The 18,504-nt window shown below is 43.7% G+C and overlaps 1 non-coding gene across 1 annotated transcript; it reads left to right on the top strand.

The window, feature by feature from the left end:
* Window positions 1-715: 715 nt before the first annotated feature.
* trnaq-uug (transfer RNA glutamine (anticodon UUG)) lies at window positions 716-787 on the top strand. Its single transcript has one exon. It is a non-coding gene; the product is annotated as a tRNA-Gln (tRNA).
* The last annotated feature ends 17,717 nt before the right edge of the window (window positions 788-18,504 follow it).

Here is an 18,504-nt window from a genome sequence, read left to right as displayed (position 1 = left end):
TAACAGTGTATTTTTTCACATTGTAGCTTAATACAGTCCAGTGCGAAACAGTACCTTGGCATGAGCAATTCATATTGCATTCTAAAACACTCTGCAGGAGGAGGATAACATTGACTTGCAAATGACATCAGCTTCCCCCTGCTCTGTCATTCATTACACACGGTAGTAGGCTTAGAGTGGGACCTGTTCCTTTCATACACCTAGAAAAACCTGTTCATGGCCATTCCCATACATGATGGTTTTAGGCTTATATTTGTCAAACCAATTGAAATGGCCATTGACATACAGTATCTCTTTATTTATGCACATAGGCTACATTTAATATTTATTTTGTCTACTAGCTACAGTAACAAGTAGATTAAAACACATTTTAAGATATAACATTTCATTGCATTACCATTTGTCATAGCTCCCAAATCATTCTGTTTTCACCTTGGACACCACATGGGCTTTCTTTGAAAGGAAGTCTGTTTTTGATGATGAGCACAGGTTGCCGCCTCCTGTTCATTTGTGGCATTGCAATTGCATTCAAATGGTGATTAAATGATTTGTCGGCTACTAGACACCGGTAAATATTGGTTGGCTGGGTCTGACTATGGGATAAGCAAATATAATCATCAGAAATAGAATTTTACATCTATATCATATTCACATTTAATCAATACTGTCATCGATCATGTTTAAATTTCTTCATTTCGATAGACATGCGCAGCAAGGTTCTATGGTGTAATGGTTAGCACTCTGGACTTTGAATCCAGCGATCCGAGTTCAAATCTCGGTAGAACCTTATTTTATTGAAAATGGAAATGTGAATTTCTATCTGAAGTGAAATATTATTAGTAGGCTAAACCATTGTTTATAATACTGTCCAGTTAGTAGATATCAGTTTGGTGTATGGAATACAAAACACTGAATTATTCGATTGCTTGTTTTATATCTGTAAAGTATTATTTGTGATGTTTAGAACCAAAGTATAAAAGCAAATTAAGTACAGCAGCACAAGTTTTCAAATCCATGCAAAAAGCAAAATACCCATTCATTATAATATGATTAATACTGCAGTTATAAAGGTTTCCCACAAGGAGACAGTATATTACAGCTGATAAAGGATAGTCTTCATTAGGCACAGGGCTTTGTTCATGGTCATCATACACACAGCAGTGAATGTGAGAGATAAATAAATAATGTGCTCACAGCAGTAACCCTTCCCTTAGCCCTAACCCTAGCTTCATTCCCCCATCCTGGGTCAACCCTAACCCTAGCTTCCTTCCCCCATCCTGGGTCAACCCTAACCCTCAACCCTAACCTTAGAATGACGCTGGAATGTATTGCGTCCGTTTTACGGGATCCTGAGCAATTATGTTATTTTCAGTTTTTTTGCACTGATCGCAGCTTTTTTTATACATGTTGTTTTCACCATCGTTTCCTATGACTGAAAATAGCCTCTGGACATCGGAACAGTGATCACTAAACTCAATTTGGATGAAGATTTCTATCTCAACAAGTCGGAGGCCTAATCCCCGACGCTCGGAAGAGAAAGAGACGGCGATATAGAGGCCGACGTGCAGGCACCCTGATGAAACTACGGTGGCGAGGAAATAAACCGCTTCCACCCTCTGTTCTATTTGCGAATATACAATCACTGGAGAACGAACTGGACAAGCTCCATTCGAGACTGTCCTATCCACAGGACCTGAAGTACTGTAAAATCCTATGTTTCTCGGAAACTTGGCTGAAGAAAGACATGGATAATATACAACTAGCTGATTTTGCTATGCATCGGCAGGACAGAATGGCAGCGTCCGGTAAGCTCAAGGGGGGTGGTCTGTGTCTCTTTGTTAACAACAGCTGGTGCGCAATCTCTAATATTAAGGAAGTCTCGAGGTTCTGCTCGCCTGAGTTAGAATACCTCACAATAAGCTGTGTTGACCATACTATTTGTCAAGAGAGATTTCATCTATATTTTTCGTAGCTGTCTATTTACCACCACAAACCGATGCCTGTACTAAGACCAAACTCAACAAGCTGTATAAGGCCATAAGTGAACAAAACAATTCTCAACCAGAGACAGCGCTCCTAGGGGTTTTAATGCAGGAAACCTGAAATCCATTTGACCTCATTTCTACCAGCATGTTACCGGTGCAAAAGAGGTGAAAAACCTCTGGATCACCTTTACTCCACACACAGAGATGCGTACAAAGCTCTCCCTCATACCTCCATTTGGCAAATTGGATCATAAATCTATCCTCCTGATTTCGGCTTACAAGCAAAAACTAACACAGGAAGTAACAGTGGTACATGAAGCGGATGCTAACCTACAGGACTGTTTTGCTAGCTCAGACTGGAAAATGTTTCGGGACTCATCCGATGTCATTGAGGAGTTTACCACATCAGTCACCGGCTTCATTATTAAGTGCATCGATGACCTCGTCCAGACAGTGATCGTGTATACATATCCCAACCAGAAGCCATGAATTTACAGGCAACATCCACACTGAGCTAAAGGCTAGAGCTACCGCTTTCAAGGAGCGGGACACTATCCTGGACGCTTATAAAAATCACAATACGCCCTCTGACGAACTATGAAACAGACAAAGCATCAATACAGGACTAAGATCGAATCCTACTACACCGGCTTTGACGCTCATTGGATGTGGCAGGGCTTGCAAACCATCATAGATCAAATAAAATAAAATTTTATTGGTCACATGCATGTGTTAAGCAGATGTTATTGCGGGTGTAGCGAAATGCTTGTATTTCTAGCTTCAGTAGTGCAATAATATCTAACAAGTAATATCTAACAATTTCACAACAATACACACACTACACACACATCTAAAGTAAAGGAATGGAATTAAGAATATATAAATATTTGGACAAGATATGTCAAAGCGGCATAGACTAAGATACAGTAGAATAGGATAGAATACAGTATATACATATGAGATGAGTAATATAAAATATGTAAACATTATTAAAGTGAGTTGTGTTCCAATGTTAAAGTGGCCAGTGATTTCAAGTCTATGTATATAGGGCAGTAGGCTCTATTATGCTAGTGATGGCTGTTTAACAGTCTGATGGCATTGAGATAGAAGCTGTTTTCATTCTTTCAGTCCCAGCTTTGATGCACCTATACTGACCTCGCCTTCTGGATGATAGCAGGGTGAACATGCACTGGCTCGGGTGGTTGTTGTCCTTGATGATCTTTTTGGCCTTCCTGTGACATCGGGTGCTGTGAGCACGCACCCTTGTGGGGCCCCAGTGTTGAGGATCAGCTAAGTGGAGGTGTTGTTTCCTACCTTCATCACCTGGGGGCGGCCCGTCAGAAAGTCCAGGACCCAGTTGCACAAGGCGGGGTTGAGACCCAGGGCCTTGAGCTAAATGATGAGCTTGGAGGATACTATGGCGTTGAATGCTGAGCTATAGTCGATGAACAGTATTCTTACATAGGTATTCCTCTTGTCCAGATGGGATAGGGCAGTGTGCAGTGTGCAATGTGATGGCAATTGCATCGTCTGTGGATCAATTGGGGTGGTAAGCAAATTGAAGTGGGTCTAGGGTGTCAACACTGGGGCCCCTCATATGATCCTTGACTAGCCTCTCAAAGCACTTCATGATGACAGAAGTGAGTGCTGCGGGGCGATAGTCATTTAGTTCAGTTACCTTTGCTTTCTTGGGTACAGGAACAATGGTGGACATCTTGAAGCATGTGGGGAGAGCTGAGATAGGGAGAGATTGAACATGTCCGTAAACACTGCGGCCAGCTGGTCTGCGCATGCTGTGAGGATACGGCTAGGGATGCTGTCTGGGCCGTTAGCCTTGCGAGGGTTAACACGATTAAATGTCTTACTCACGTCGGCCACGGAGATTGAAAGCCCACAGTCCTTGGTAGTGGGCCGCATCGGTGGCACTGTGTTATCCTCAAAGCAGGCGAAGAAGGTGTTTAGCTTGTCCGGAAGCAAGACGTTGGTGTCTGCAACGTGGCTGGTTTTCCCATTGTAGTCCGTGATTGTCTGTAGACCCTGGCACATACGTCTTGTGTCTGAGCCGTTGAATTGCGAATCCACTTTGTCTCTATACTGACGTATTGCCTGTTTGATTGCCTTACGGAGGGAATAACTACACTGTTTGTATTCGGTAGTCACATTTCCATGGTTAATTGCAGTGGTTCGCACTTTCAGTTTTACGGGAATGCCACCATCTATCTACGTTTTCCGGTTAGGGTACGTTTTAATAGTCACAGTGGGTACAACATCTCCTATACACTTCCTTATAAACTCACTCACCAAATCAGCGTATACATCAATATTATTCTCTGAGGCTACCTGGATCATATCCCAGTCCCCGTGATCAAAACAGTCTTGAAATGTGGATTCCGATTGGTCAGACCAGCCTTGAATAGTCCTTAGCACAGGTACTTCCTGTTTGAGTTTCTGCCTATAGGAAGGGAGGAGAAAAATGGAGTCGTGGTCAGATTTGCCAAAGGGAGGGCGGGGGAGGGGACTTGTAGGCATCCCGGAAGTTGGAGTAGCAGTGGTTGAGTGTTTTAGCAGCACGAGTACCACAGTCAATATGTTGATAGAACTTCGGTAGCGTTTTCCTCAAATTGTTATTGTTAAAATCCCCAGCTACAATAAATGCGGCCTCAGGATATGTGATTTCCAGTTGGCATAAAGTCCAGTGAAGTTCTTTGAGGGCCATCGTGGTATCGGCTTGAGGGGGAATATACACGGCTGTGACTATAACTAAAGAAATTCTCTTGGAAGGTAATACGGTCGGCATTTGATTGTGAGGTATTCTAGGTCGGGTGACAAAATGACTTGAGTTCCTGTATGTTATCACAATCACACCATGAGTAGTTAATCATGAAACATACACCCCCATCCTTCTTCATCCCAGATAGATATTTATTCCTGTCTGCGCAATGAACTGAGAACCCCACTGGCTGTATGGACTCAGACAGTATATCCCGAGAGAGCAATGTTTCCGTGAAACAGAGCATGTTACAATCCCTGATGTCTCTCTGGAAGGAAATCCTCGCCTTGAGCTCATCAACATTATTATCCAGAGACTGAACATTAGCGAGTAATATACTCGGAAGTGGTGGGTGGTGTGTGCGCCTCCTGAGTCAGACTAGAAGTCCATTCGAATATGTTTTGGATCAGCCTCTGGAATCAGTTCAATTGCCCTGGGGGGTACGAACAAAGGATCTGATTTGGGAAAGTTGTATTCCTGGTCATAATGCTGGTAATCCTGGTGAGTTACCACTGCTCTGATATCCGGCTGTATGTAACAAAACAAACATTTTTCTGGGCTAATAATGTAAGAAATAACATAAAAAAACGAAATACTGCAAAGTTACCTAGAGGCTAGAAGCACAGCTGCCCTATCTATCGGCGCCATTTTTTGTAAAGGAAACCCAGCTGCGAGCTTCCCAGTGATGCGAGCCTACCAGATGAGCTAAATGCCTTCTATGCTCGCTTAGAGGCAAACAACACCGAACCATGCGTAAGAGCATCAGCTGTTATAGACGACTGTATGATCACACTCTCTGTAGCCGATGTGAGTAAGACCTCAATTACCTCGTACCCATGCACATGAACTCGGTACTGGTCCCCCGTGAAAATAGCCTCGTTATCTTTACTTATTGTTATTTATTATTACGTGTTTTACTTTTCTGTTATTTCTCTATTTTCTTTCTCTCCGTTTTGTTGGGAAGGGCCGTAAGTAAGCATTTCACTGTTAGTCTACACCTTTTGTTTACAAAGCATGTGACGAATAACATTTTATTTAATATTTTCCATGTACAGTCATCGCCACACAGGGAGGTTTGTTGGAAGAAAACTATGATTATATCCGTTCTTGCATATAAACATTATTAATTAGAGAGTGATCTAATGTATTCACATACATTTGTTTTATTTGTTACATTTTTCTTGCATTCGTGCAATTCAGAAAAATCATTAACTAAACTATTACATCTTGATACTGGCATCCTGAGCCCAATTAGGGGGTTCTGCTGGCTGCTACCTAGTAGTTCTCACCCAGTTGTCTCTTCCACAGCGTATCCATTCAGTGTGAATCCAACTTGGCACAAGAGCTGGACAATAAAGAACAACTATGTAGAAATATGGTAATGTCCTTTCACTCACTGTTTTCTGTTGTCTTCTAAAACCAATAAACCCACAGAGACACGCATAAATGAGCTGAGTCTTCCTGTCCCTCATCTTGATATCTAACCCCTCTCTGGACCCATGAAGATCTTGTAGGTCAGGGGTGTCTCTTCTGACTGGACAAACCCAGTTCTGTGGACCCAAAGGGGCCCAAATATTAGTCCTAGTGAATCTCTTTAGTCAGCAATATTTCACATCCTTAATACGCAGAATGAATGGTAACAAAAACAGATGAATGAAAATAATCATGGGTAATCATGGCTCGGCTGGGGAATGGATGAGGTCAGATCGGGTGATGATAAAGTCAGTGTTATGATGTTGAACTAATATCTTTCTCTGACTGATGAAGATCATTTTCACCTAAATGCCATCGTTTTCTAACTCATCTTTATCTACGAAGTACAGTATTTGTCTCTCTATTGAGAGAGCATCGTGTATCAAGCCTTTTGTCCACACTCAGCGGGCCTAGATGTGTACAATATTTTAGTGTACAATATTTTCTCTATCCTGGGAACTGGTCATGCTTAATTTAAACTGCAAACTACTTTGCTCTCTCAGATATCTCTTCTTGGTGAGTTTGTAGTGTCTCATGTTGAATATATACTACTGTTATTGATATATACTACTGTTATTGTCTTCCCGGTCTCTCCGGAACACTAGCCACAATGTCTGCCTCAGGACAGCCACATGGAAACCTATGATAACTATCCTCTATGGCTCCATTCATCATCACTTTAACGAGGAAAAACAATAACTGTATTAGGTTACTCTACTCTTCCACTAATCCATCCTCTACCTTTTTCTATTCTTCCATTTCTACCACTTTAACTTCCATTTTCCTTTGTGTTTTGTTTCCCAAATGTATTGTCTCTCTCTATGTGCCTTTCATCCTCTCTCCAAGCCGTTCTTCTTTTCCCCTGGGTTGCCAGAGCATGGGAACTGAATTGCCCTCCACTCTGCAGCCAACACACTCAGATTTTCCTTTTTTTGTTGCTGCTTGTTTTCCTCTCTCCCCTCCAGATTTCAGTCACAGGAAGGGACCTTGTATTTTCCAGGGGAGCCCAGGTGGCTGTGCAGAGTGCAGTAGACCCAGGCCTCCTGGTTCCTCATGTGGTCCATCACTCACTCTGACTGAAACTGGAACAGGCCCACTGCACCAGCCCAATAGAAACCCAGTAGATGTGATCCAGGCCTTTGCTACATGGAATTAGCCAAATATGAATGGAAGTAGCTAGTAAAATCAACCATGCTTTTGGCTACTGAGTTGTGGGGTTTGTGATTCTGTGCAGGGGCATATCCTGTTAAATTCAGGGCAATGTGATATATTGCACCACAACCCACTGGGATTGACTATTATGTGTTAAGCAATATGTTATAGAAACAAGTCATACCGTGGACTTTCGATTTTATGCAAGTTGTTAAAGTTCAGATATTTTTAGACAGATCACTACCAAACTGAATATTGACTAAGTGCTGAGTTTGTGTATTTAAATGATTGCGTTCAATGAATGTGTCACGTCCTGACCATAGTTCTTATGTGTTTTGCTTGTTTTAGTGTTGGTCAGGACGTGAGCTGGGTGGGCATTCTATGTTGTGTGTCTAGTTTGTCTGTTTCTGTGTTCGGCCTAATATGGTTCTCAATCAGAGGCAGCTGTCAATCGTTGTCCCTGATTGAGAATCATATATAGGTGGCTTGTTTTGTGTTGGGATTTTGTGGGTGGTTGTTTCATGTCTTTGTGTTTTCTATGCACCAGCTAGGACTGTATCGGTTTGCCACATTTTGTTATTTTGTATTTGTAGTGTTCACTGTTTATTTGTTTAATTAAACATGTTGAGCACTGGCTACGCTGCTTGTTGGTCTGATCCCTGCTACACCCCCACTGCTAGTAAAGAGAGGGAAGGCTGCCGTTACAGAATGTACCCGCATGTCATTCATCTCACCTCTCCTGCCCCAAAAGACAATTCTTCATAAAGGCAATCTAAATATAGTGTGACTAAATTAAAGATAAACACATCTACTGTCACGCCCTGGCTATAGAGAGGCTTTTTATTCTCTATTTTGGTTAGGCCAGGGTGTGACTAGGGTGGGCAGTCTATGTTCTTTTTTCTATGTTGTTGTGTTTCTATGTGTTTGGCCTGGTGTGGTTCCCAATCAGAGGCAGCTGTCTATCGTTGTCTCTGATTGGGAGCCATACTTAGGTATCCTGTTCCAACCAGTGTTTGTGGGTACTTGTTTTTTGTTTCGTATCTTGCCAGACAGAACTGTTTCGGTTATTCTTTTTGTCATTTTCGTATTTAGTGTTCGGTTGCTATTAAATTAAATATGAACATGCACCACGCTGCACTTTGGTCCTCATCTTCTTCTCTTGAATGCCGTTACATATACATTATAAAATCTAGTTGGGTACGTGCTCCTTTTCACCCATTTGGCAGAGACATACATCATGTCCCCACAGGATGAGATATTAAACATGTATTATTCCCATAATGTATATCATCAGTATATCATTCATGTGATGTTTGTGTACATTATTCTATATATAAACACATCTGCTCATCACCATGTGGGCTCAACAAATTAGGTGTTATCCCATGCTGTAACCTGTGTATCCTTCCCTGTGAAATTACATAATCCCATATCGAAACAGGGCTCGCTGCTGTATCCCTGGATGTCTGTCACACTTGGCTCTCACGGGCTCTCAGGGCTCAGGTGCTGAACGTCTGCTTACCTCTGTGTGTCTGAGATGGTTGTTCCCAACACCCTCCTGTACTCCCTGTTCACCCATATCTGCGTGGCCATTAAGCCTCCAACTCAAGCATCAAGTTTGCAGATGACACAATAGTGGTAGCTTGATTATCAACAACAACGAGACAGCCTACAGGGAGGAGGTGAGGGCTCTCAGAGTGTGGTGTCAGGAAAATAACCTCTCACTCAACATCAACAAAACAAAGGAGATGATAGTGGACTTCAGGAAACAGCAGAGGGAGCACCCCCCTATCCACATCGACGGGACAGCAGTGGAGAAGGTGGAAAGTTTTAAGTTCCTCAGCGTACACATCCCTGACAAACTGAAATGGTCCACCCACGCAGACAGTGTGCTGAAGAAGGTGCAACAGCACCTCTTCAACCTCAGGAGGCTGAAGAAATTTTGCTTGTCACCTAAAACCCTCCCAAACCTTTAGAGATCCACAATTGAGAGCATCCTGTCGGGCTGTATCACCGCCTGATATGGAAACTGCTCCGCCCACAACCGCAGGGCTCTCCAGAAGGTGGTGCGATCCGCACAACGCATCACCGGGGGCAAACTACCTGCCCTCCAGGACACCTACAGCACCCGATGTCATAGGAAGGCCAAAAAGATCATCAAGGACAACAACCACCCGAGCCAGTTCACCCCGTTACCATCCAGAAGGACGAGGTCAGTACAGGTGCATCAATGTTTGGGCCGAGAGACTGAAAAACAGCTTCTATCTCAATGCCATCAGACTGTTAAACAGCCATCACTACACAGAGAGGCTGCTGCCTACATGCAGACTTGAAATCATTGGCCACTTTAATAAATGGAACACTAGTCACTTTAATAATGTTTACATTATCTTGCATTAGTCATCTCAAATGTATATACTGTATTCTATACTATCTATTGCATCTTAGCCTATGCTAAGATGCTTAGATCTGTGTGTATTAGGTATCTGTTGTGGAATTGTTAGATATTACTTGTTAGATATTGTTGCACTGTCGGAAATAGAAGCACAAGCATTTTTCTACACTCGCAATAACATCTGCTAACCATGTGTAAAATTGTATTGTATTTGAACATGGGCTCATCAACTGGACATTTCTGACAGGTTATAAACATCTCTCTAATCTGTCAGTGAATGACATAACAAGAGGAAAACTGCCCATGCACTACCGAATTTCAAAATTGCACCTTGAGCGTTCTACTATTACAACCCTCAACCACATTAAATTGAACGTGTCAAGGCCCAGGAGAAGACCCAGATGCAGACAGTTTCAAAGTAACAAAAGTTTATTACAAAAACAGGGGGGGGGGGGGGGCCAGGCAAACGACAAGTCAAGGGCAGGCAGAGGTCAGTAATCCAGAGTGGTGTGACAAGGTACAAAATGGCAGGCATGCTCAGGGTCAGGGCAGGCAGGATGGTCAAAACCGGGAAAAACAGGAACTAGAGCAAGACAGGCGCATGGGATAAATGCTGGTAGGCTTGACGAAACACAACGAACTGGCAACTGACAAACAGAGAACACACATATAAATACACTGGGGATAATGAGGAAGATGGTCGACAACTGGAGAGGGGTGGAGACAAGCACAAAGACAGGTGAAACAGATCAGGGTGTGACAGAAAGCCTGAATTATTATATATATTTTTTTTATTAAGTCTGGACCCGTGGTCCGTATTGACCTCGTTCTGGGTCCAGATCCGGACTGCCTGTTGAGTATGGCTGTCACGCCCTATCCTTAGAGATCCCTTTTATTCTCTATTTGGTTAGGTCAGGGTGTGACTAGGGTGGGCAATCTATGTTTTCTATTTCTTTGTTGGCCGGGTATGGTTCCCAATCAGTCTATCGTTGTCTCTGATTGGGGATCATACTTAGGTAGCCTTTTTCCACCTGTAGTTTGTGGGATCTTGTTTTGGTACTGTGCTGTTTAGCCCTACTAGACGTTACGTTTCGTATTTGTTGTTTTTTCGGGTGTTCATTTAATAAATTAAAATGTACGCCTACCCCGCTGCACCTTGGTCCAATCCTTCCATCGACGAGCGTAACAGAAGATCCCACCACAAACAGACCAAGCAGCGTGGCCAGGAGGAGCAGACATCCTGGACATGGGAGGATATCTTGGACGGTAAGGGATCCTGGATGTGCGAGGAGATCCAGGCCAGAAGGGATCGCCTTCCATGGGAGTAGACGGAGGCAGCGAGGGAGGAACAACGACAACACCGGGGTTCCCGACCACAACGGAAGCCCGAGAGGCAGCCCCAATTTCTTTTTTGCCAGAGCCAACTCCCCGTACTCACCGTGGGGAGCGTGTGACCGAGCAGGTACCATGTTTTGCGGTGATACGCACTGTGTCTCCAGTGCGCATCCACAGCCCAGTGCGTCCTGTGCCAGCTCCCCGCACGTGCCATGCGAAGGTGGTCCTTTGTCCAGGATGCGTTGTGCCAGCTCTACGCTCCAGACCTTCAGTGTGCCTCCACGGTCCAGTATATCCTGTGCCAGCTCCATGCACCCGGCCTCCAGTGCGTGTCTCCAGCCTGGTACGTCCTGTGCCTGCTCCACGCACAAAGCCTCCAGTGATGATCCATGGCATGAAGCCTCCAGTCATGGTCCATGGCCCGAAGCCTCCAGTGATGATCCATGGCCCGAAGCCTCCAGTGAGGATCCATGGCCCGAAGCCTCCAGTGATGATCCATGGCCCGGAGCCTCCAGTGATGATCCATTGCCGAAGCCTCCAGTGATGATCCATGGCCCGAAGCCTCCAGTGATGATCCATGGCCCGGAGCCTCCAGTGATGATCCATGGCCCGGAGCCTCCAGTGACGATCCATGGCCCGTAGCCTCCAGCGACGGTCTGCAGTCCAGAGCCTCTAGCGACGGTCGGCAATCCAGAGCATCCAGCAACGGTCGGCAGTCCAGAGCCTCCAGCGACGGTCTACGGTCCAGAGCCTCCAGCGACGGTCTGCGGTCCAGAGCCTCCAGCGACGGTTCCCGGTCCAGAGCCTCCAGCGGGGGTTCCGAGTCCGGAGCCTTCTACGGCGATCTACGGTCCGGAGTCCCTTGCGACGAAATACGGTCCGGAGTCCTCGACGACGATCTACGGTCCGGAGTCTCCGGCGATGATCCACGGTTCAATTCCTCCGATGATTCACGGTCCGGAGCTTCCGGCGACGATCCCCGCACCAGAGGCGCCACCGAAGTTGGCGGAGCCATGAGCGGAGTGGGGTCTGCGTCCCGCACCGGAGCCGCCACAGAGGGTAGATGCCCACCCGGACCCTCCCCTATAGGTTCAGGTTTGCGACCGGAGTCCGCACCTTTGGGGAGGGGTACTGTCACACTCTGACCTTAGAAATCTTTTTATTCTCTATTTGGTTAGGTCAGGGTGTGACTAGGGTGGGCAATCTATGTTTTCTATTTCTTTGTTGGCCGGGTATGGTTCCCAATCAGAGGCAGCTGTCTATCGTTGTCTCTGATTGGGGATCATACTTAGGCAGCCTTTTTCCACCTGTAGTTTGTGGGATCTTGTTTTGGTAATGTGCTGTTTAGTCCTACTAGACGTTACGTTACGTTTCGTTTTGTATTTGTTGTTTTTTCAGTGTTCATTTAATAAATTAAAATGTACGACTACCACGCTGGTTTAGTGTTGTCACGCCCTGACCGTAGAGAGCGTTTTATGTCTCTATTTTGGTTTGGTCAGAACTGAGAAGTGGTCTGTGGTCCCCACCTGCAGAATCACTCCTGTTTTGGGGGGTGTCTTGCTAATTGCCTATAATTTCCACCTTTTGTCTATTCCATTTGCACAACAGCATGTGCAATTTATTGTCAATCAGTGTTGCTTCCTAAGTGGACAGTTTGATTTCACAGAAGTGTGATTGACTTGGAGTTACATTGTGTTGTTTAAGTGTTCCCTTTATTTTTTTGAGCAGTGTATATAAAGCATAGGAAAATCACATTTTTGACTGCTCTGAGCCTGTAATAATTGGATGATGGACCTAAACTTGGTCAAATGGTTGGAGAGAACACCCTTAAAAAAAGATTGCAGTTTTGTGATATTCTGGATGCAGTAATTTGCAGAATAACTGCAGTATACTGCAGTTGAACTGTAGTTATACTGCACTGTAACTGGACTTACACTGCAAAATTACTGCAGTAAAGACCGGGGTTATTTTTGATGCAGTATTTGCAGCATACTGGACTTATACTACTAGGGCCCCGTGTGGCTCAGTTGGTAGAGCAAGGCGCTTGCAACGCCAGGTTTGTGGGTTCGATTCCCACGGGGGGCCAGTACAAAAAAAAAAATATATGAATAGATGTACTTGTAAGTCGCTCTGGATAAGAGTGTCTGCTAAATGACTTAAATGTAATGTACACACTAACTACAGTGTGTACTGCAGTTATACTGCACTCTAACTGCAATCTTTTTTCATAAGAGTAATACAATTTTATTGGATTAGAATACCATTTCAAGAGGAGTTTAAGTATTGCCATCCATTACCAATGAACACAGAACATAACATAACAGTGAAAGGCTGCTATGGGGACAAGGCCACATGAGGGTGATGTCTTATTGAGAGCCAGCAGTGAGACAGAGAGTTGCCTATAATAGTAGGTGGAAAACAACAGTGACTCAAGCAGTGGCAGCTCATTTTGTGGAGACATTTTAATTGGTAGAATGTGGAGACAAGCTAAAAATGCCTCTATTGGATCCAGCTTGAGAGAAGAAAGGATTTAACACATCTACAGTTGGTGGTACATTAATTATTTGTATGTATTTATTTTTCCCCAATTTGACCACTTTTTCTCCCAATTCCGTGGTATCCAATCCGTAGTTATGCCCTTGTCTCATCACAGCAACTCCCAACGGGCATGGGTGTCACACCCTGATCTGTTTCACCTGTCTTGTGCTTGTATCCACCCCCCTCCAGGTGTCGCCCATTTTCCCCATTATCTCCTGTGCGTTTATACCTGTGTTTTCGGTTTGTCTGTTGCTAGTTCGTCTTATCTCGTCAAGCCTACCAGCGTGTTTTTTCCCATACTCCTGTTCTCTCTAGTCCCTTACTAGTGCTTCCAACCTACTCTGCCTGTCCTGACCCCGAGCCTGCCTGCCATCTTGTACCTATCAGACTCTGACCTCGTTTACTAACTTCTGCCTGTCCTGACCCCGAGCCTGCCTGCCATCTTGTACCTTTCAGACTCTGACCTCGTTTACGAACTTCTGCCTGTCCTGACCCCGAGCCTACCTGCCATCCTGTACCTTTCAGACTCTGACCTCGTTTACGAACTTCTGCCTGCCCTAACCCCGAGCCTGCCTGCCATCCTGTACCTATCAGACTCTGACCTCGTTTACGAACTTCTGCCTGTCCTGACCCTGAGCCTACCTGCCATCCTGTACCTATCAGACTCTGACCTCGTTTACGAACTTCTGCCTGTCCTGACCCTGAGCCTACCTGCCCCCCTGTACCTATCAGACTCGGACCTGGTTACAAGCCTCTGCCTGTCCTCGACCTGTCCTTTGCCTGCCTCCTGTGGTTTTAATAAACTACCCTGTATATTGAACCTCCCGTCTTCTGTGTCTGCATCTGGGTCATATCCTGAGTCGTGTTAATGGGAGAGTCGAAGATCGGGACACGCGTCCTCCAAAACATGTCAAGCTGTGCTGCTTCTTATCACACTTTGCTTAACTCTTCTCACACCACTTCAAAACTGAAGTTACTTTTTCATAGCAAGTTAGAACTTATTGCAGCAGGTTAGGAGAATTAACATAGCAGGTTAGGAGACTGAGGTTAAGGTTAGAAAAAGGTTTAGGGTAAGGGTTAGCTCAAATGCTCTCCTTACACACATGAAAAAATACTACAGTTCTTGCTATATAATTAGAATTATACTAGAATACTATATCACACACTGTAGTATCCCTTGATAATGTGTAGTACTTACTATAGATGTTGTAGTATACTGTAGAGTGCTATCGTAAATACTACAGTATTATCCACACAAAAACCACTAGTGAATACTACAGTAATGTCCGCACAAACACTACAGTCCTGTCACAAACGTCGTATGAGAGAGACCAAGGTGCAGCGTAGTATGCGTACATTCTCTTTAATGAATGAACACCGAACAAACCAAAAAAAGGAACAAACGAAACATGAAGCTATACAAAATAGTGCTGACAGGCACCTAAACATAGTCAAGATCCCACAAACACAAAGGGAAATGGCTGCCTAAATACGATCACCAATCAGAGACAACGATAAACAGCTGCCTCTGATTGGGAACCATATCTGGTCCGTAGACATACAAATTCACCTAGATAACCCACCCAAGTCACCATCACGCCCCAACCAACACAGAGAAAAAACAGCTTACTATGTTCAGGGTGTGACAAGTCTGCATTTTTTTTTTAACCATAGTAAATACTACTGTATTTACTCTGCCCATTCCCCTCCCCATATCGCAATTTGTGCCACCCATATGTGAGAAACCCTACATGCCAAGTATAGACTATATATTGTGTTCCCTACAGGTTATAGGAAAGAGCAGAAGTGCTGAACTATATGTTCAGACCCAGTCTTACCTATAGGTTACAGAAAATGTGTTCTTTAGTTTTTCTCCAGACGGTATCCTGAAGGAGAAGCCTCCACTTCTATGTCAAAGATAATAAAACAAAAACACTATAGTAAATACTACAGTAATGTTTACAAAAACGCTAAGGTAAATACTATAGTATATTGCAGGTATGTAAGTTAGGCTAACCAGCTATCTAAATCTTGTAGCTATCATGGCCGGATTATGTGCCCATGGGGGCCTCGATCCCAAGGGGCCCACATTGATTTTGTTGACTCTGTCAGGTATCATATAAACACACATAAGACGTCAAAATATGTAGAATTTGAGGAAATTAACTTTAAAACTGCAAAATGTTCTCGCCGCCACATGGCAAAATGTGTAAAATTGTAGGAATTTTGCTTAAAAACTGCAAAATGTTCTTTCCACCAACAAGTGGAATGTGAACAGTTTGGGGTCGCATGGGTCGCGAGGTGGTGGGAGGGCCCAATAAAGACAATATCAATCCGAACCTTTGCCACCTAGGAAATGTGTGTGACCGGACCTATAAAATATATATAGATATATTTTCCTTTATTATTTTCCCTAACCCTACCACCCCTTCCCAAAATGGAGTAAACTAATGGACAACAACACTTGTAAATATATAAATTTTTACAGACACAGTATATTTTACAATAGATATCTTTTGTTGTTTTTAGTCCCATCCTTCAGCTACCCTCAACCCCTCCCATCTATCTCTGAAAACCATCCAGTTTTGATTCTTTAACTACATTATTTACTTTATAGTTAACTATAAATACTACAGTACATACTACAGTATTCACTGTAGTCTTTCCGCAAAAACACTACAGTGAATACTACAGTAATGTCCACAAAAACACTAAAGTGAATACTATCATATTTATACCATAGTATAAAATAGTATTTTTTCATGTGGGAACCTGCTATGAAAATCACCTTGTATCAAAGTGGCGATGTGAAAAGAGTGTTTCCCGTGCCATTGCGCCGGAGGAAGCCCTCACTCGACTGTCGACCTCAGCCAGCTTGTAGGTGCCCGACCCGCCACAAGGAGTTGCTAGAGCACGATGAGACAAGGAAACCTTGCTGGTTATCTCTCCCCCAACCCGGACGGTGCTGGGCCAATGTGCGTCGCCCTATGGGACTCGCGGCCACAGCTGGACTCGATGATGATTTGTTCTCAGTGAAAATGTGTTTGGAGTTACCTTTCTAGCTAATAGGCCATATTAGAGTTTACACCTCTTCCAATTATGTTGGAAGGTCAAAATGATGAAAAACTATCTACCAAATCTATTCATTTCAAAATATTGATTATGTCTCCTTGCCATTATCATTCACCTGATAATAAGATCATTTGTTAATATATGATGGAGTCCCTGGGTCGCAGGTTTGCCCGGGAGAGGGTTCCTGTGCAAAAAAAGGTTGAAGACCCCTGGTTTAGAATAATGTTTACTCATACCAGTGTCATTACAAATGTATTCTGACTCATAGCCTAATAGTAAATACATTTACTCTGATCGGGGTTAAATTGACTATGATCATGGTAAACACTGAAATGTTTTATTGTTACCCTAATACAGTGGCCTGAAACGCCTGTTTTGCAGTGATGTTTAATTCCTATCGGAATCCAGCCAGAGTGGGGATATCCAACAATTGTCATTTTTATTCACCCGCAACCTGCATTCAGAATGACTGCCAGGGGTAGTAAGATTAATAAAAGAGACTACCTAAACCATCTAAACTGGAACAACCAGTGATGGGCGTAGTGTTTTACTCAAAGTCAAAATGACACAATCACACTTAACTCTGGTAATTAACGACACCACTGAGTGTTAATTACACTCTTTGCAGAGCTAATTTATCTCTTTCAGTAAAATAATCGCAAATCTGCTGTAATGACTTTCTATTATTTCGTGTGTATCAGGAGGGAAGAAAGCAAAATCAGTAAGTAGTCCGATTACTATAACTCCTATCAGTAAGTCAGACTACTATCTGTGAAATGTTTGAAAGGGCACTGGCCTAATGGTCCTACCAAGATACCCTTTGACCTGGGCCATTTGATCAACACAGTCCTGTTTCAGACTGACAGCAGCTAGTAGTTACTGAGTGTCTGTAGACAGTGTGAGAAGCACACAATGACTTTCTCAAAAAGCAGTTTTCCTGGTCCTAAGCACTGGAACCATGAACTGCACGGATGGACATAAACAGAGACACAGCCCAATGAAGCCGCAAAATAACAATGTAGGCCAAGGCGAAAAGAGACAATATGAGGCTGCACTTTAACAAGCTCCAGTGTTTGCCCATGCATTCCAGCTTGAGACCACATGGTCGTCACAGTGTGAGTGAGTCTGACCAGAATTAGGTGTTCTGCAGGATGCAGCCACAGTCGCAAACACTGCAGCTAGAGCTGATTCTCTCTCTCAGATTTCTTCACTGCTTCCACAGCTGAGGTTTCTCTAACCCAGTGGTTCCCAAACCAGGGTTCATATGAAAATGGGGTTGTGGGAGAATTGACTAAATCCTGAAAAAAAATTATATACAGTATACACAGTACCAGTCAAATGTTTGGACACACCTACTCATTCAAGGGTTTGTCTTTATTTTTACTATTTTCTACATTGTAGAATAATAGTGAAGACATCAACACTATGAAATAACACATTTGGAATCATGTAGTAACCCAAAAAGTGTTAAACAAATAAAAACATATTTTAGATTTTAGATTCTTCAAAGTAGCCACCCTTTAACTTGATGACTTTGCACACTCTTGGCATTCTCTCAACCAGCTTGAGGTCTCACCTGGAATGCTTTTCCAACAGTCATGAAGGAGTTCTCACATATGCGGAGCACTTGTTGGCTGCTTTTCCTTTACTCTACGGTCCAACTCATCCCAAACCATCTCAATTGAGTTGAGGTCAGGTGATTGTGGAGGCCAGGTCATCTGATGCAGCACTCCATCACTCTCCTTCTTGGTTATATAGCCCTTACACAGCCTGGAGGTGTATTT

The sequence above is a fragment of the Salvelinus fontinalis genome, chromosome 14 (assembly GCF_029448725.1).
Source record: "Salvelinus fontinalis isolate EN_2023a chromosome 14, ASM2944872v1, whole genome shotgun sequence".
Lineage (NCBI taxonomy): Eukaryota > Metazoa > Chordata > Actinopteri > Salmoniformes > Salmonidae > Salvelinus > Salvelinus fontinalis.
This window is presented reverse-complemented; position numbering and strand designations above follow the sequence as displayed.